This window comes from Lissotriton vulgaris, chromosome 9, assembly GCF_964263255.1.
Source record: "Lissotriton vulgaris chromosome 9, aLisVul1.2, whole genome shotgun sequence".
In the NCBI taxonomy this organism is placed as follows: Eukaryota; Metazoa; Chordata; class Amphibia; order Caudata; family Salamandridae; genus Lissotriton; species Lissotriton vulgaris.
This window is the reverse complement of record NC_141697.1, coordinates 7,666,015-7,686,220: the sequence shown is the minus strand read 5'-3', so window position 1 is coordinate 7,686,220 and position 20,206 is coordinate 7,666,015. Positions and strand designations below refer to the sequence as shown.

Genomic DNA, 20,206 nt, shown 5'->3' with positions numbered 1-20,206 from the left:
CATTGCTACCACCGGTCTGAGCACTAAAGACGATTTCAAGCACGCCATTGAGTCTTGGGCCGAAACCGGGGCCGCCAGACCCCCGGACCAAAACGTTGCAGCATCAGAGAGGAACACCACGGCTCCCGAGGAGCGAAGAACAGGTATCTCGCAGGAGGAGATCCAAGAGAGAGAAAGAAGCAGACTACATGAGTTAGAAATGGCTCGGCTCAAAATGGACGGTGAACTGAAATTAGCCGAACAAAAACTGAACCTCGAACATCTGCGACTCCGAGAAGAACGGGAAGAAAAACAGAGGCAAAGAGAGCTCGAAGAAAAGAGACTAGCGTACGAACACGAGCGCAAACTGGCAGAATTAGACCTACGGAAGCAAAACAAAGAACTAGGGGTGCCCGAGCAACCGCGCACCCCAGGAGCAACAGAGAAAAAGGTCCACATCCCCAAGGATGTCGTCCGAGAGTATTTCCGAGATGACGACATACAACAGTGGTTCAAGGCCTACGAGATCGCCATGACCTCCCACAGGATCGACCGAAGTGACTGGGGAGCCGGTCTATGGGGGAGGTTCATCAATGAAGGTTGCGATGCCCTGTTACAACTCCCCGACCACCTGATGACATCCTATGACCACATGAAGGCTGCCCTCCTCACCCGATATGGGCTCACACCCGAAATGTACCGCCAGAGGTTCCGAGACTGCACCCGGATCCCGGGTACAACTTGGGTGGAATATGTGAACTATTTCAGCCGAGCCTTCGAGGGTTGGATCAAGGGGAGCCACGTAACAACCTACGAACAACTTTTTAATCTCATGGTGTGGGAGCACCTCTCCAACAACTGCTTCGTCGAGCTCAGGCAGCACCTTCTCGACAGTAAATTGACTGACCCACGACAGCTCGCCGCCGAGGCTGACCGATGGGAGAGCACCCGAGTGGGCCGGAGCGGGCCGCACGAACAGAACAGAAACAACCAAGGTCAGCACCGTCCCCGAGGAGGAGGAGGAGGAGGAGGCCAGGGACGAGGAAGAGACACCGTCCCGGCCGCTCCCGCGGCCAGCACTCAGCCCCCGGCCGGCCGGGGCAACACCCCGATGCGCCCGGGGTTCCGAGCCAATGTCACGTGTCACCGATGCCAGCGAGTCGGCCACTACGCCAATGACCCAAACTGTCCACAGAACCAAACTCCGAGGCCCCGCCAGGTAGCTGCCGCCGCCCTGGGGGGGAGAGCAAATCTCTGAAGAACAGGAAGAGTGCGAACAAGAACAACAAGAGTGGGAACCGGCCGCCATGGTTCTAGCATGCCTAGGGGGAAGAGACATGATCCCGCGGGCTCCCCTACCCGCCAACACCAGAAAATATAGTCAGTGGGTGAACATTATTGGGCGCAGGGCCGAAGCACTACGTGACACGGGGGCCAGCGTGACGGCCGTCCGCTGTCACCTGGTGACCCCAGAACAGATCCTGCCGAACATTCTCTGCCCCGTCCGTTCAGCCGACAATTCCGAGAGTCTGTGTCGGATGGCCTGCGTCCCCTTCGAATGGGGAGGAGTCTCCGGCATGTTGAAGGTGACGGTCCGAGACGATGCCCCGTGGACTGTCTCCTGGGGAATGATCTGGAGAGTTCCCCGTGGGCCGCCATGGAAAGGAGAGAACACCTGGGGATGCTGGGCCTCCCGGACTGGGCGTGCGTAACCACCCGGTCCATGGCCGCCCGGGCCATCCCCCAACCTGAAGAACCCGAATGGCCCGCACCTCCTCCTCCGATCGCTCCAGTGGAGGACACCGACCATACCGACCCCCCAGAGCACACCCCCGAAGGGGCCACTCAGCTCCAGGACCTTCCCGATCTGGCTCAGTGGCGTCAGGAAGGGGGGCCCACCCAGGAGCAGTTCCGACAAGAACAGAAGACCTGTCCCTCCCTCGAGGGACTCCGCCAGCAAGCCCTCGCCCAGAGCGCAGGGGACACCACCGGAGCCCATTGGATCTATTGGGACAACGACCTGTTGTACAGTGAACAGAGAATCGCGGAGTTAGGGGCCAGTCGAGTGCTGGTGGTGCCCCTCCGTTTTAGAGACTTCTTGTTAAATTTGGCCCACGATGTCCCCCTGGCTGGACACCTGGGTCAGGACAAAACCTACAGTCGCCTGGTGACCCACTTTTTCTGGCCCAAGATGAGAAACGACGTCCTCAACCACTGCCGGTCCTGCCCCACGTGCCAGGCCAGCGGGAAGAGCGGCCGCAAACTTAAAGCACCTCTGCAACCCTTCCCAGTTGTCACCACCCCGTTCGAGAGGGTGGGAATAGACATTGTGGGGCCCCTGGACCCCCGTACAGCACAAGGACATCGGTTCATCCTGGTACTGGTGGACCACGCCACCCGCTACCCCGAGGCTGTTCCCCTGCGGACTGTAACAGCCCCGGTGGTCGGCCGGGCCTTAATGGGGATCTTCTCCCGGGTGGGCTTCCCCCGAGAAGTCGTCAGTGACAGAGGCACAAACTTTATTTCAAAATATATGAAGTCCCTCTGGCAACAGTGCGGGGTCACCTACCGATTCACGACCCCCTATCACCCTCAAGGAAACGGACTAGTCGAGCGGTTCAACCGCACGCTCAAAGGGATGATTGGGGGGTTGGAAGAGCCCCTCCGTCGCCAGTGGGATGTGCTACTGCCGTGCCTCCTCTTCGCATATCGAGAAGTCCCCCAGAAGTCCCTCGGCTTCAGCCCGTTCGAACTCTTGTACGGACACCCTGTGCGAGGGCCCCTCAGCCTAGTCAAAGAAGGTTGGGAGATGGCCCCCCTGAAGACCCCTCCAGATGTCTTCAAGTACCTCCTGACCCTACGCAATCAGACCAGGCGATTCAGAGAAATGGCGAAAGCGGACCTTGAGGCCAGTCAGGAGGACATGAAAAAATGGTACGATCAAAATGCCTCCTCCATCGAATTCGAACCTGGCGAACAAGTGTGGGTGATGTCCCCCACCGAACCATGTGCCTTGCAGGACAAGTGGACGGGGCCCTTCAAAGTGGTCGAGCGCAAGAGCCCCGTCACCTATCTCATCGATATGGAATCTCCACGGAACCCCCTCCGGGTCCTCCACGCCAATAGACTCAAACCCCACTTTGTGCGCTCGGAGCTCAGTCTCCTGATGGCTACAGACAGCAGAGCGGAAGAAGACTCCGAGCCCCTCCCGGATCTCCTAAAGACCCGTGAGAAGGATGGTTCCGTGGACGGGGTCCGACTCTCAGATGCCCTCACCCCGGAACAGCACCAAGGCTGCCGGGACCTCCTGCTGCAGTTTGCGACCCTGTTTTCCCTCACCCCAGGGGTCACCCCCTGGTGCTTGCACGACGTGGACACGGGGGACAGTCCCCCTATCAGACATCGGGTGTACCGCGTACCAGATCGGGTACGGGCCTGCATCCAAGAGGAGGTGTCAAAGATGCTCACGCTCGGGGTCATCGAGCCTTCGGACAGCCCCTGGGCCAGCCCGGTCGTGCTGGTCCCCAAAGCTGCTGCCCCCGGCACCACCCCTGAGCTCCGATTCTGCGTCGACTATCGGGGCCTGAACGCTGTCACCAGGACCGACGCTCATCCCATTCCCCGAGCGGATGAACTGATCGACCGCATGGGGGCTGCCCGCTACCTCAGCATCTTCGACCTGACAGCGGGCTACTGGCAGATCGGTCTCACACCCCAGGCTCAAGAACGATCCGCCTTTTCCACCCCCGATGGCCACTACCACTTCAAAGTCATGCCATTCGGCATGAAGAATGCTCCAGCTACTTTTCAGCGACTGGTAAACCAGGTCTTGGCGGGACTCGAGGAGTTCAGCGCCGCCTACCTGGACGATATCGCTGTGTACAGCCGCCACTGGTCCGACCACCTCCACCACCTCCGAGAGGTCCTGCAGGCCCTCCAACGGGCCGGCCTCACAATCAAGGCCAGCAAGTGCCAAATTGGTCAGGGGTCCATAACCTATCTCGGACACCAGGTGGGAAGTGGTCTGGTGGCCCCGCTTCAACTCAAGATCGCTGCCATCCAGTCCTGGCAGCCCCCCGTCATGCAGACCGAGGTCCGAGCCTTCTTGGGGCTCACCGGCTATTACCGGCGGTTCGTGAGGGACTATGGCAGCATTGTGGGGCCCCTCACGGAACTCACATCCAAAAACCAACCGAAGAAGCTCAACTGGACCCCAGACTGTCAAGCGGCCTTCGAAAAGCTGAAGGCCGCCATGTGCACTGCCCCTGTGCTCCAGGCCCCCGACTACAGCCGGGAATTCATCGTACAAACGGATGCCTCCGACCATGGCATTGGGGCGGTCCTCTCCCAGTTGAACCCCGAAGGACTTGACCAACCAGTGGCCTTCATCAGCAGACGTCTCCTGGCCCGAGAACAGCGCTGGAGCACCATCGAGAGGGAGGCCTTCGCAGTGGTATGGGCCCTCAAAAAGCTCCGGCCCTATCTCTTCGGTACCCACTTCCGGGTGCAGACAGATCATCTGCCCCTGCAGTGGCTAATGCAGATGCGGGGGGAAAACCCAAAACTATTGTGTTGGTCCATCTCCCTGCAGGGGATGGACTTCACTGTGGAACATCGACCTGGCCAAGACCACGCCAACGCAGATGGCCTGTCACGATTTTTCCGCCTCGACGAGGAGAGTCCCCAAGAGGATGGGTGACTCTCCCTGCCTTCGGCTGGGGGGGACGCATGTTGGACAGGCCACATGAAGGGCTTGCTCCCCCCCCGTATGACAGGGCCCGAGCCCCGGCCCTCCACGTGTTACCCACAGAAGCAACCCGCACCCCGTCTCATACGGGACTCCTGCCCCCGGACATCGCTGTATCATGGGGCCGAACCACTACCGGCTCCTTCGCCCGGCCCGGCCGCCATCTTGGACACTGCACCACGAGGCCGCGTGGCCTCAGCTCGACCCTAACCCTGGGCCTGGCCAGGCCCCGACATCCCGGCACCACCATCCACCCAGGAGGTGAACGGACCACTTGGCAGGTCAATGGGAGGAAGAAGTGTCGATGGCTCTCCCCCGCCAGGTGCCGATCGCCCCCAGCCTCCCTGGGCGCTGGCTCCACCCCCCTGCTGGGTGTCTGGACTCCCTCATCCCGGACCTCCCGACCTCCAAGTGCGAGGGTCCGGACATCAAAGAGCGCCAGACCTATAACTGGGGCAGCTCCAGAGCAGGAAGGCAGTTGTATCCTGGAGTCGAGAGACACCGTGACGAACTCATCCTTGACGGACTACTGGCGCTGCCGTAGCCCTGCCTTGTGAACTATTGTCCTGCCTGCTGGCGCTGCCGCAACCTTCTGCATCCTTCATCCTCGTCGGGACCTGCTGGCGCTGCCGCGGACCGTTGTAACTACCACCTTCACCGGGACCTACTGGCGCCGCCGCGGACCGTCGCTACCTACGATCATCTCGGGACCTGCCGGCGCTGCCGCGGCCCGTCCATCTAGAACGCCGAGCTCGAGGATTGTGAGCTACCCATCATATCATCGCATCTACCAGATTGGTAACAAGACTGTCCCGCTACCCCCTTTCCCATCCAAGAGACTAGAATCGAGGGGACCCCTGAGTCCAGACCTCCTTGTACCATCCTATCGTACCTAAAGATTGCCTATAAAGAACGTTAAACCTTATTCTTGTGTGGTGTACATCTGTGGGGGGGAAGTTACTCGTCTGTACGATCGCTGGAGACGGCTCTCCCCGGAGACCTCTCCTCTTGTCCTCGGCCGACCCTCCCGGTCCGTCTAACATGCACTAAAATAGTCACATTCTGTTTCCATTCATGAATTACTGTGCGGTGCAAAGTGTGAGGACGCGGGAGAGTGTTGCAAAAACAGCTGCAGGTGCAGTCCCTGTAATCAGTGCAGATGCGTCCATCTCTTGAAGCTCAGGGACAGCTTCAGCGTGGCCTGGACCAGTCCACGAGGGATGGCAACTTCTGCACCATCTCTGACCTTTGCAGTGACAATGGCTTTCCCTTGTTCTGCTGCAAGAGGAGCTTTGCTTACAATCTTCAAGGCTAGAAGGAGTGCGTCTGCTGACATCAGAGGCGATGAGAGAGCCAAGGTAGAGATGGCTTCTGGGAGAATCTGGCTTCCATCTCAGTGACTGCTCGTGCCAGGAGGGTCAAGAAGGGTTTCCTGAGCCCTTACAGGTGTGAAAAGGTGAAAAGGAAGCGTAGGTGTCAGGAGCAGATTGTCCTGCTGTAGAAAGCACCACTGACTCTGCGAGTTGGCAGTTGAGAGGCCTCCTCCTTTTTGGTCCATGGTTAACACGTCTGGCTTCATTTGACACATGATAAACAGAAGAGTTGTACTTTGTAGAAACTTTTTACCTGCACTCAGTCTTTCAGGGCACTATGGGGCATATTAGCAAGAACCTCGTTAAAATCATTGCTGTTTTAGTGGCAGGAAACTGCCGCTAAAACGGTGTTAATGGGCTTGCTAAAATGCGTTATAGAATTCCAGTAGAAGCCCAGGTTAGATGTGTAGGACTTCTAACCTGGGCTTCTATTGGAAATCTCTAGGGCATTTTATCAAGCCCATTATCACTGTTTTAGCAGCAGTTTCCTGCCACTAAAATGGAGATGATTATAGCGAGGTTCTTGCTAATATGCCCCTCAGTGTGGTTTGCACATCGTCCGAGACAAAGGACAAATGTGTGTGCTTTGTCTGTAATGTTTCATTACGCTCTGAGGACAGGTGAATCACTCTCACTCCCTACTTAATCAGAGCACCTGGTAAAGGGCTCCACGACCTACAACCTGCGCTTTCATCACCTAGGAAGCGCTGCTGCCGATACTGTTTTTAAAAAATCGCACTTTATTGTTCTTGAAAACTGTTTTTAAAATTGATCTTATATACTGTTTTTTAAATTTGGTCTTACCTTGAACTTGCTTGCGCACTTCCCCGGTCCACCACTGATTGGAGGGAAGCCTGGACGCACCCGCCGGAAGTGATTACTACTTCCGGTCGGCAACTCACACATGGGTTAGCAGCCCAGTTGTTCCTCTCCCCTCTCCATAAAAGATTCATGCCAGTCGCTACGCGCAGGGGACGCAAGCAGCAGACATGCCGCTGGCACGCTGAAGGCACGCCCTAGGCAAGCCCGTCTGCGTCCGTCCGCGCCTGGACTGTGCCCAGGGTAGTCATTCCAGTGTGGTTTCTCATAATAAAACCATAACCCACACCTCCAAACACCTTAAATCCTTACTCAGCACTAGTAAACACACTCATATCTGCCCTCCTCTCAACCTCGAGCACACAGCCACTCAGTCCATCATTTGCTGCCCCAACTGCCCATTCTCACTAGACAACCTCCTCCCACCCCCACCATCAGGCACCAACTCACAACCCACTATCCTCGGTAAAATTCACTCAGCTCTTATAAATTCTCGCTCCCTCCCCAAACACAAAAACGAAATTCGGAACCTCCTAAACGACTACAAATTAGACCTTCTTTTCATAACAGAAACCTGTGGTGACCCCTCCTGTGGGCCAGACTTCTGCACAGCTACACCTGAAGGCTACTCCGCCTGCAGATCCAACAGAACCCGCAAAAAAGGAGGAGGCCTTGCTCTCATCCACCGAGAACACTACTCAGGCAGGACCGCAATAATCCCCACCAAGATCTGGGAAGCTTTCACCTTCTCAGTTATGGTCGCCTATTTTCCCCCGTTCAAAGGTATTCTGCTATACTGCCCACCTGGCCCCCGAGCTGAATTCCTCTCCTCCATCGGCTGCTTACTAGAGATATGTTAGAATTGGGGGTTTCTGTTTGGCACAGGTATGCACTTGTGACAAACAGGGACCCTCTCCTCTAGTCAGCGCAAGGGAACTACTGCTTAAGAATAACCCCTGCTCACCCTTTAGGTTGCGTGGCGCGAGCAGTCTAGGCTAATCCTCAGGGCGCTAAGTTAGTTAAGCATTTATGACCACATACAGTAAACACAATGACCCACCACAAATGGACACCAGGCGTAAGATTTGTATAAAAAATACGTAGCTTTATGTAAAAATATAGGGTATGATGCAGTTACTAGAAGAACAATATAACATTTTAAGAATGAGGCCACAAGATAATAAAGGGGCAAGTGTTCTGTCAAAGTTCTCAAAGATGGCTTAGTTCACAAGTTTCTCTGTTTTTGAAATGATCCAATATCCTTTAGACCGGTCCCACAATCTGTAGGGCAAGCTTCGTTCTGTTTCGGCAGTGCTTTTCACTACTGGGCGCTTCGCAGCGCTCCTGTACGCGGCATACGTTTTGTTCGATGATCAACAGCAGTCTCGCTAACCCTCACGCGCCTCGCGGACCCGTTAGTCCGAGGCGCGGTGCTTGTACGAGGCGCACAGCGCTGTCAGGGTCGATGCGCACAGAGTCCGAGGCGCGACACTTGGACGAGGCGTACAGTGCTGTCCGGGTCGATGCGCACAGAGTCCGAGGCACGGCACTTGTACGAGGCATACAGTGCTGTCAGGGTCGATGCGCACAGATGCTGGGAAAACAGAACGTTGCGGACCCCAAGTCCATTGTAGGCTTGCTAGCGAGTTTGTGGGTTTCACAGTACCTTGATTGTTAGACGTCCTAGTCGCAGCGTCTAGGTCCACCCGGTGTACTTCAGGATGACGAGTCGTACTCGGCTAGTACGCGCCAGCGGTGGAGGCGTACCTTCAGGTTTTTTGGGGTCTTGGTACTTCCAGTGGGCAGGCGCGGCATGGGACCCTCAGTACGGACCATACTGGGGGTGCAGCAGGGTGCGGCTCGGCCTTCTCAGATCTTGAAGTGCAAAAGCGTGGCGGCCTGGTACGTTTCAACATACGGGCCGTCGGAGGCTGGGGATCGCGCTCCGATCTGATTCCAGCCGGAGAGGTGAGGGGGCACACCACTGGCTCCAGTAGCAGGCAGGCGACAGGGGAGCAGGCGGCCCGGCCTGGGGGGGGAGAGAGCGACTCGTATACGAGCGGGGCTCTCAGCGGGCAGGGGCGGCCAGGCTCCTGAGTGTCATGGCCCTAGGAGGGGGCGAGGGCACCAAAGGTCACAGCTCCGGCGGGAAGGAAACACACGGCTCGGCAAAAGACGAGGGAAGGCACAATGAGCCCAATGGTCCTGGGGCTCAGGTCAGGAGCTAGCTCAAGATCAAGCCCTTGAAGATTGTTTTAAGCACAATGAAGCAAAGTCCTTTCTGGTCTTTTCCTCTCCTTCCTCAGCAAGGCACCACTGCAGGCCAGTCCCTTGGATCAGGGACAGTCTTTCCTCCTTCAGTTTCTTCTTGGTCCTTCTAGTTGGGCAGAGGTTCTTCGTGGTAAAACAGGATCTAATTTCTTAGGAGCAGAGAAAATCTTTGTTCTTGCAGGCCAGGGGGCCTGAGCCTGGTTCAGCCCAGTTTTAGAGCACTTTGTTTTGGTGACTCTGACTTCTTCTTTCAGTGTGCAGAGCAGAGACATCAGACGCTCCGCAGGAGGTGGAGCCAGCATTGAGGTGGCAGAGCACAGCCCTATTCAGAGTCAAGGGGCACTCCTCCCACCCATCCTGGGGGTAATCCCCCTATTCAGCAACTGGCAGCCCAGACTGTCCCCTGGAATCCCCCAGCCCTGTCACTCACAGAAACCAGACAGCAGATACACATCCTAGCAGAGGCGGGCTGAAATGGTTAGGCAAGCAAAGGCTAACTTTCTAAAAGTAGCGTTTGCAAACACAGGATATTAAAATAAACTTTACTAAAAGAAGTATTTTATTATTCTGATTTCAGGCATACTAAACTTGACTTTCGACCATGTTCCCTGAGTCTACTGGGATTATAGAGTGTAATAATTACAGCAGCACATTCTGGCCTATGAGAACAGGTAGCCTTACAATAGTGAAAAACGAAAATGGCTGTAATTCACTATTAGGGCATGCCACACACATCAGGGCTTGTCCTACCTTATGCTTACAATGCACCCTGCCCTTGGGCCTACCATAGGGGTGACTAATGTGAAGTTAAGGGAGGTTTAGAGGCTGGTAAGTGTGTGCACTTGCCCAGCCAGCATGACAATACCAGACTGCATGCAGGTTCTGCGATGGCAGACCTTAGACACATTTTAAAGGGCTGCTTCTGTGGGTGGCACAATCAGCGCTGCAGGCCCACTAGCAGTATTTGTATTTATAAGCCCTGGCACTCCTGGTGCACTTTACTGGGGACTGACAGTAAATCCAATGAACCAATCATGGAAATCAATTACAGGTACACTTTACAGTAGGGAGAGCATATGAACTTTAGCATTGGTCAGCAGTGGTAAAGTGCCCAGAGTCATTAAACCAACAAAAACAGGTCAGAGAGAATATTGAAGGAAGGCAAAAAGTTCAGGGATGACCCTGCCAAAAGGGCCAAGTCCAACAAGATAGTAGCAGGAGAAAATAACTTCTCCATCCTCGGAGACTTCAATTTCCATCTTGAAACCCATGATGATCAAGACACGTCAGTCCTTCTGGCCGAACTAGATGCTGTAGGACTCTCACAAGTAGTCTCGTCCCCCATACACTCCGCCGGCCACACTCTGGACAGACTGTTTGCTAACAATCAGCAAATTTCCCTGAAAAACATCCTCCCACTGTCATGGACATATCACTGCACTGTCTTCTTTGCCTCCCCCTACACCAGCTCTCGGCTCCCCAGACAGTTCAAAGCTTGGAGCAAGATCGCACCACCAGATCTTATATCAATCTGCTTGCAACGCAGCAAGACCTCCAATTCGATCCTGAACTCGCAGTCAATTACTACACACAATGGCTTCAGAACGCTGTAAACACGGAAATCCCCATCAAAAATATTTCAAACAACAGAAAGACTCCTTCTGCCCCCTGGTTTCACTGAATCACTAAGACTTGAGAAACAAAAATGCAGGCACCAAGAATGGCGCTGGCGCCAAAACTACGACTCGGTCCAAAAAATCCTCTATAAAAAGGCTCTAGCCAGTTAAAAACACCTCCTTATTGCAGAGAAAAGCAACTTCTATCTTAAACAAATTGAATCAGCGCAAGACTCTGCCAAACACTTGTTCCATGTAGTTACCAAGCTATCCGGACAGGGACCGGCCCCACCACAATCGCCTCCCAAACACTGTAATTCGCTAGCCAGCTACTTTCAAGAAAATGTCAGTAACATCTACGCCAATTTCACAGCCCACCACGACTGACAACCACACAATAGCTCCCAGCAAACTCACAAACCCTCAGCACCCCTGTAAATCTACTACAACTTATAAACATACCCTCCCTTACTCGAGGAATTTAGTCAAGTCTCCCCAGAACAAGTCACGCACCTACTCACCACAATCAAATTTGGATCCGTCAACGACCCTTGCCCCCCTTCCACTCTCAAACTGATTACCGCTAATGTAGGCCTCAGTCTAGCAAACATCTTTAACTAAATGTTCTGGACAGGTTCATACCCCTCCATCTGGAAAAAAGCAGTCATTAAGCCCCTTCTAAAGAAGAATAACCTCAATCCCACCAACACTACAAGCTACAGACCAATTGCTTGGCTTCCATTCCCAGCAAAAATCACCGAAAAACTCATGAATACACAACTAGCACACTTTATTGACGAAAATAAGCTACTCGACGACACCCAATTTGGCTTCAGAGAGGGCCTCGGCACTGAAACTGCTCTCATCAAAGCTTCTGATTAAATCAGAAAGATACTTGACGGGGGTGGTGCCGCGGTCCTCGTGCTATTGGACCTCTCACCAGCATCCGACACTGTCGACCACGCTACTTTTAACGACCGTGTCTCAGCCTTTGGCATTTCTCATAAAGCCAAGGCCCTCCTAGCCTCCTTCCTCTTTAATCGATCTCAATCAGTGACGCTCGCTTATTTTAACTCCCCCTTTTTTACCCTCCCTTGTGGTGTGCCTCACGGATCCTCGCTGAGTCCGACCTTGTTCAATATCTTTGTGTCGGACCTAGGGTCATTAAATCTTACAACTTGGGCCTTACATCATACGCTGACGACACGCAATTAGTAATAGATGCCCACATGCATCAAGCTTTTTTGCATTCACAAACGGCGCGAATCGCAAAATTCGGCTGTTTGCGAATGCAAAAACCTTTTTTGGGATGCATAATTTTTTTCATTTTTCGCAATTTAAGAAATCGCAATTTTTTGCGATTTCTCAAATTGCGATAGCATTGAAGAAATCGCAAATTTTGCGATTTCTTAAATGCTATGCATGATTTTTTTAAATTTGCGAAGTCGCAATTAGGAAGGGAAAAATTACCATGTAGTGAACCTTCATGGTAATTTGCGAAAAGTTTCAAAAATGCAAACATATGAATTTTTGAAACTTATATTTTACACACACACATGCCCTTGGGACATGTGTGTGAGTAAAATGTACTTACGTGACATTTCAGGGGTGCAGGGGGGGGTCCTTTGGACCCCCCCTGCACCCTTGAAATTGCATTCTCATTTTGCGATTCCTTAATTGCGAATTCGCAAAATGAGAATGCCTTCCCCCATGATTCCTATGGGCCTCTAGGCCCATAGGAATCAATGTAAAGCGATTCCTTATTTGCGATTCGCAATTAAGGAATCGCAAATAAGGAAAATTAAGAAATCGCAAAAACTTTTGCGAATTCTTAATGCATAGGAATTTGCGATTCCTAAATTGCGATTCCTTAATTTTAGCAATTTAGGAATCGCAAATTCCAACAATGATGCATGTGGCTGAGAGACCCAAGATGATGGAGATACGGTGGCTGCAAACTTCCAAGAAAGAATGCTATCCATCAGTACCTGGATGGCAAACAATTGCCTTAAATTAAATTCAGACAAAACAGAGGTGATGTTCTTCGTTAATCCCCCCTTCGTAGTGGCCAGCTGAGTTGGGATCAGCTCCGTCACCTGTATCAAAGGTGAGAAATCTTGGTGTCATGTTTGAGAACAAGCTGTCATTTATGCACCATGCCAACGCAGTCGTCTGGCATCCTTCTACATCATCAAAATGATAAAGAAACTTTTACCTTTCCTCCCAATCAGCACTGGTAGAACCCTCATCAGTACACTAGTCAATCCGAGGTCGATTAATGTAACAGCCTTTTCATCAATGCCCAAGAAAGAGTTCTGAACAAACTACAACTAGTGCAGAATGCCGCAGCTAGACCTCTTACATCTACCCCCAAATACAAGCCGATATCAAACGTGATACGAAAGCTCCATTGCCTGCCCATTAGAAGCAGATCCAAGTTCAAGGCGCTATGCATTGCCTACAAGGCGGTCCACGGCAGTGGACCAGAGTTCTTAAGGAAATCGCTCTGCCCCTACATCCCCACCAGACTCTTATGCTCTTCAGCAGCAAACCTCCTGATTGTTCCCCACACTAAAAAGGCCTCCTGGGGTGACAGAACACTCACGTTCGCCACCACCAAACTCTGGACCAGTCTCCCACTCCACAACAAGGCAAGTCCCACTCTTCTCACTTTCAGGAAACTACTAAAGACCTGGCTCTTGAACCAATAGTTGGCCGAGTCAGCCTTCCTTGGTCCAGTCCACAGCGCCGAGACACCCAAGGGAATTTGAGCGCTTTATAAGTTTCATAAATAAGTCTGAAAGAGTGACTTGTAAAACATTCCAACTCGCATGAGCCTTTTTCCGGTGTAGCTCCTTGAGATGAGGTGTGTGAGTGTGGGAGGGTGAGGGTGATTCTGTCCGCTCAGTTCTAGATGTTCTGCAGGCTCCTAATCACATGTTTGTTGATTCCAGCATAGAGGGGATTCTTGTAGTGTAGTTTCATGGTAACAAAGAAGCGGGTGACGGTTTTCCGGTTGTTGACTGAGAGCCATTTGTAAGTCTTCCTCAGAATGTTCTGGGTGTGGAAGCACGCGGCAGCGACAGTTCTGACTTGTGCTGTTATGTCGAGTTTACAGTTGACGGCGATACGAAGGTTCTTGGCGTGGGTGGTGGGGGTGAATGCATGTCTTACTCTGTCGCCCACCATGTTCAGTCGCAAATAGCGGAGCTCACCCCGACGGTCATGACTTCAGTCTTGTTGGGGTTCAGTTTCAGGCGGTTGGACGTCATCCATCATTCATCGGTCATCGTGATATATCTATTCTAGATTCAGATTCAGCTGAGGGGAGAGAAGCCCTGAGAGCCTAGGAGCTTGCAGTGTTCTAGATTCTGTGTATGAGTGGTGAAAGTTTGAATATATCTAGTATGTGGGATCTACATACGCCTGTCTGCAGTATGACTGAGGGTGAGTATATACATGCAGGAGTGCTCATTTGTGGTATTTTTTGTGCATGTGTGTGTGGCATGGCCATTCTGCTGTGGGTGTTAACGTGAGAAGTGTCTGTTTGAGTCTGGTGTGAGTTTGCTGTATGTTTGGCTATTGGGGGGAGGATATAACCTTACAGCTAGAGCGGGTGACCTCGACCTGGGGAACTGGGTTCGAGTCTCGGCAACGACGCTCAGCATCCCGTGATTCTGGGCAAATCACGTAATCCCCCCGCGCCTACCAAACATGAATGTGTCCTCATGTAATGAAAATGGTGTTCATGTAAAGAGCTCCGATACCCGATGTCTGGGATCAAGTTCATGAGACATAAAACTCAATAAAAAAATAAAAAATGTTTCTGCTTATGGTGGGTACCTGTATGTGGTGTGTTATGTGTTCATTAAACCGAATGGGGCTGTGAACTGATATTGATAAAATTATACAATACATTATTTGTGGCAGGCAGGCAGCATGTACTCTGATCCGAAGCCCATGAACAACATTACAGCCTGATCCTTTATATAAACTCTGATCCAAAGCCCAAGACCAACATTACAGCCCTTATCCTTCCCATAAACTCCGATCCAAAGCCGAAGATCAACACTACAGACTTATCCTTCCCATAAACTCTGATCCAAAGCCCGTGACCAACATTACAGCCTGATCCTTCCCATAAACTCTGATCCAAAGCCGGTGACACACATTACAGACTTATCCTTTCCATAAACTCCGATCCAAAGCCGGTGACCAAAATTACAGCCTGATCCTTTCCATAAACTCTGATCCAAAGCCTGTGACCAAGTTTACAGACTTATCCTTCCCAGAAACTCTGATCCAAAGCCTGTGACCAACATTACAGCCTGATCCTTCCCATAAACTCCGATCCGAAGCCGAAGCCCAACATTACAACCTGATCCTTCCCATAAACTATGATCCAAAGCCGACGTCCAACATTACAGCCTGATCCATCCCATAAACTCTGATTCAAAGCCTGTGACCAACATTACAGCCTGATCGTTCCCATAAACTCTCATCCAAAGCCGGTGACCAACATTACAGCCTGATCCTTCCCATAAACTCTCATCCAAAGCCGGTGACCAACATTACAGCCTGATCCTTCCCATAAACTCCGATCCAAAGCCCAAGACCAACATTACAACCTGATCCTTCCCATAAACTCTGATCCAAGCCTGTGACCAACATTACAACCTGATCCTTCCCATAAACTCTCATCCAAAGCCGGTGACCAACATTACAGCCTGATCCTTCCCATAAACTCTCATCCAAAGCCGGTGACCAACATTACAGCCCTTATCCTTCCCATAAACTCTCATCCAAAGCCGGTGACCAACATTACAGCCCTTATCCTTCCCATAAACTCTGATTCAAAGCCTGTGACCAACATTACAGCCTGATCCTTCCCATAAAGTCCGATCCAAAGCCCAAGACCAACATTACAACCTGATCCTTCCCATAAACTCTGATCCAAAGCCGGTGACCAACATTACAGCCAGATCCTTCCCATAAACTCCGATCCAAAGCCCGTGAACAACATTACAGCCCTTATCCGTCTCATAAACTCTGATCCAAGCCTGTGACCAACATTACAGCCTGATCCTTCCCATAAACTCTGATCCAAACCAAAGCCCGTGACCAACTTTACAGGCTGATCCTTCCCATAAACTCCGATCCAAAGCCTGTGACCAACATTACAGCCCTTATCCTTCCCACGAACTCTGATTCAAAGCCTGTGACCAACATTACAGCCCTTATCCTTCCCATAAACTCTGATTCAAAGCCGGTGACCAACATTACAGGCTGATCCTTCCCATAAACTCTGATTCAAAGCCGGTGACCAACATTACAGGCTGATCCTTCCCATAAACTCTGATCCAAAGCCCGTGACCAACTTTACAGCCCTTATCCTTCCCATAAACTCTGATTCAAAGCCCGTGACCAACATTACAGCCCTTATCCTTCCCATAAACTCTGATCCAAAGCCGATGACCAACTTTACAGGCTGATCCTTCCCATAAACTCTGATCCAAAGCCTGTGACCAACATTACAGCCCTTATCCTTCCCACGAACTCTGATTCAAAGCCTGTGACCAACATTACAGCCTGATCCTTCCCATAAACTCTGATCGAAAGCCCGTGACCAACTTTACAGCCCTTATCCTTCCCATAAACTCTGATTCAAAGCCGGTGACCAACATTACAGGCTGATCCTTCCCATAAACTCTGATCCAAAGCCCGTGACCAACTTTACAGCCCTTATCCTTCCCATAAACTCTGATCCAAAGCCTGTGACCAACATTACAGCCTGATCCTTCCCATGAACTCCGATCAAAAGCCCGTGACCAACTTTACAGCCCTTATCCTTCCCATAAACTCTGATCCAAAGCCCGTGACCAACTTTACAGCCCTTATCCTTCCCATAAACTCTGATTCAAAGCCCGTGACCAACATTACAGCCCTTATCCTTCCCATAAACTCTGGTCCAAAGCCAATGACCAACATTACAGCCCTTATCCTTCCCAGAAACTCTAATCCAAAGCTGGTGACCAACATTACGGCCTGATCCTTCCCATGAACTCCGATCAAAAGCCCAAGACCAAAATTACAGCCCTTATCCTTCCCATAAACTCTGATCCAAAGCCGATGACCAACATTACAGCCCTTATCCTTCCCATAAACTCTGATTCAAAGCCGGTGACCAACATTACAGGCTGATCCTTCCCATAAACTCTGATTCAAAGCCGGTGACCAACATTACAGGCTGATCCTTCCCATAAACTCTGATCCAAAGCCCGTGACCAACTTTACAGCCCTTATCCTTCCCATAAACTCTGATTCAAAGCCCGTGACCAACATTACAGCCCTTATCCTTCCCATAAACTCTGATCCAAAGCCGATGACCAACTTTACAGGCTGATCCTTCCCATAAACTCTGATCCAAAGCCTGTGACCAACATTACAGCCCTTATCCTTCCCACGAACTCTGATTCAAAGCCTGTGACCAACATTACAGCCTGATCCTTCCCATAAACTCTGATCGAAAGCCCGTGACCAACTTTACAGCCCTTATCCTTCCCATAAACTCTGATTCAAAGCCGGTGACCAACATTACAGGCTGATCCTTCCCATAAACTCTGATCCAAAGCCCGTGACCAACTTTACAGCCCTTATCCTTCCCATAAACTCTGATCCAAAGCCTGTGACCAACATTACAGCCTGATCCTTCCCATGAACTCCGATCAAAAGCCCGTGACCAACTTTACAGCCCTTATCCTTCCCATAAACTCTGATCCAAAGCCCGTGACCAACTTTACAGCCCTTATCCTTCCCATAAACTCTGATTCAAAGCCCGTGACCAACATTACAGCCCTTATCCTTCCCATAAACTCTGGTCCAAAGCCAATGACCAACATTACAGCCCTTATCCTTCCCAGAAACTCTAATCCAAAGTTGGTGACCAACATTACGGCCTGATCCTTCCCATGAACTCCGATCAAAAGCCCAAGACCAAAATTACAGCCCTTATCCTTCCCATAAATTCTGATCCAAAGCCTGTGACCAACATTACAGCCTGATCCTTCCCATCAACTCTGATCCAAAGCCTGTGACCAACATTACAGCCTGATCCTTCCCATAAACTCTGATCGAAAGCCCAAGACCAACATTACAGCCCTTATCCTTCCCATAAACTCTGATCCAAAGCCTGTGACCAACATTACAGCCCTTATCCTTCCCATAAACTCTGATCCAAAGCCTGTGACCAACATTACAGCCCTTATCCTTCCCATAAACTCTGATCCAAAGTCGATGACCAACATTCCAGCATGATCCTCCCGATAAACTCCGATCCAAAGCCGGTGACCAACATTACAGCCCTTATCCTTCCCATAAACTCTGATCCAAAGTCGATGACCAACATTCCAGCATGATCCTCCCGATAAACTCTGATTCAAAGCCGGTGACCAACATTACAGGCTGATCCTTCCCATAAACTCTGATCCAAAGCCCGTGACCAACTTTACAGCCCTTATCCTTCCCATAAACTCTGATTCAAAGCCCGTGACCAACATTACAGCCCTTATCCTTCCCATAAACTCTGATCCAAAGCCGATGACCAACTTTACAGGCTGATCCTTCCCATAAACTCTGATCCAAAGCCCGTGACCAACTTTACAGCCCTTATCCTTCCCATAAACTCTGATCCAAAGCCGATGACCAACTTTACAGGCTGATCCTTCCCATAAACTCTGATCCAAAGCCCGTGACCAACTTTACAGCCCTTATCCTTCCCATAAACTCTGATTCAAAGCCCGTGACCAACATTACAGCCTTTATCCTTCCCATAAACTCTGATCCAAGCCTGTGACCAACATTACAGGCTGATCCTTCCCATAAACTCTGGTCCAAAGCCGATGACCAACTTTACAGGCTGATCCTTCCCAGAAACTCTAATCCAAAGCTGGTGACCAACATTACAGCCCTTATCCTTCCCATGAACTCCGATCCGAAGCCGGTGACCAAAATTACAGCCTGATCCTTCCCATAAACTCTGATCCAAAGCCGGTGACCAACATTACAGGCTGATCCTTTCCATAAACTCTGATCCAAAGCCCGTGAACAACATTACAGCCCTTATCCTTCCCATGAACTCCGATCAAAAGCCCAAGACCAACATTACAGCCCTTATCCTTCCCATAAATTCTGATCCAAAGCCTGTGACCAACATTACAGCCTGATCCTTCCCATCAACTCTGATCCAAAGCCTGTGACCAACATTACAGCCTGATCCTTCCCATAAACTCTGATCGAAAGCCCAAGACCAACATTACAGCCCTTATCCTTCCCATAAACTCTGATCCAAAGCCGGTGACCAACATTACAGGCTGATCCTTCCCATAAACTCTGATCCAAAGCCCGTGACCAACATTACAGGCTGATCCTTCCCATAAACTCTGATCCAAAGCCCGTGACCAACTTTACAGGCTGATCCTTCCCATAAACTCTGATCCAAAGCCCGTGACCAACTTTACAGGCTGATCCTTCCCATAAACTCTGATCCAAAGCCCGTGAACAACATTACAGCCCTTATCCTTCCCATGAACTCTGATCCAAAGCCTGTGACCAACATTACAGCCTGATCCTTCCCATAAACTCTGATCGAAAGCCCAAGACCAACATTACAGCCCTTATCCTTCCCATAAACTCTGATCCAAAGCCGGTGACCAACTTTACAGGCTGATCCTTCCCATAAACTCTGATCCAAAGCCCGTGACCAACTTTACAGCCCTTATCCTTCCCATAAACTCTGATTCAAAGCCCGTGACCAACATTACAGCCCTTATCCTTCCCATAAACTCTGATCCAAAGCCGATGACCAACTTTACAGGCTGATCCTTCCCATAAACTCTGATCCAAAGCCCGTGACCAACTTTACAGCCCTTATCCTTCCCATAAACTCTGATTCAAAGCCCGTGACCAACATTACAGCCCTTATCCTTCCCATAAACTCTGGTCCAAAGCCAATGACCAACATTACAGCCTGATCCTTCCCATAAACTCTAATCCAAAGCTGGTGACCAACATTACGGCCTGATCCTTCCCATGAACTCCGATCAAAAGCCCAAGACCAACATTACAGCCCTTATCCTTCCCATAAACTCTGATCCAAAGCCTGTGACCAACATTACAGCCCTTATCCTTCCCATAAACTCTGATCCAAAGCCTGTGACCAACATTACAGCCTGATCCTTCCCATAAACTCCGATCGAAAGCCCAAGACCAACATTACAGCCCTTATCCTTCCCATGAACTCTGTTCCAAAGCCGGTGACCAACACTACTGCCCTTGTCTTCCCCATAAAACCATGTAATCGAAAGCAGTCTAGAGTGGGAGTTCACAGTCTTCTCCTCCAGTGG

At 51.0% G+C, this 20,206-nt stretch overlaps 1 protein-coding gene across 1 annotated transcript in view; it reads left to right on the top strand.

Annotated features, from left to right (window-relative positions):
• Positions 1-20,206, top strand: part of LOC147689523 (glutamate carboxypeptidase 2-like) — a 583,351-nt gene that overhangs the window by 248,635 nt on the left and 314,510 nt on the right. The gene's annotated exons all lie outside the window — the stretch shown is intronic.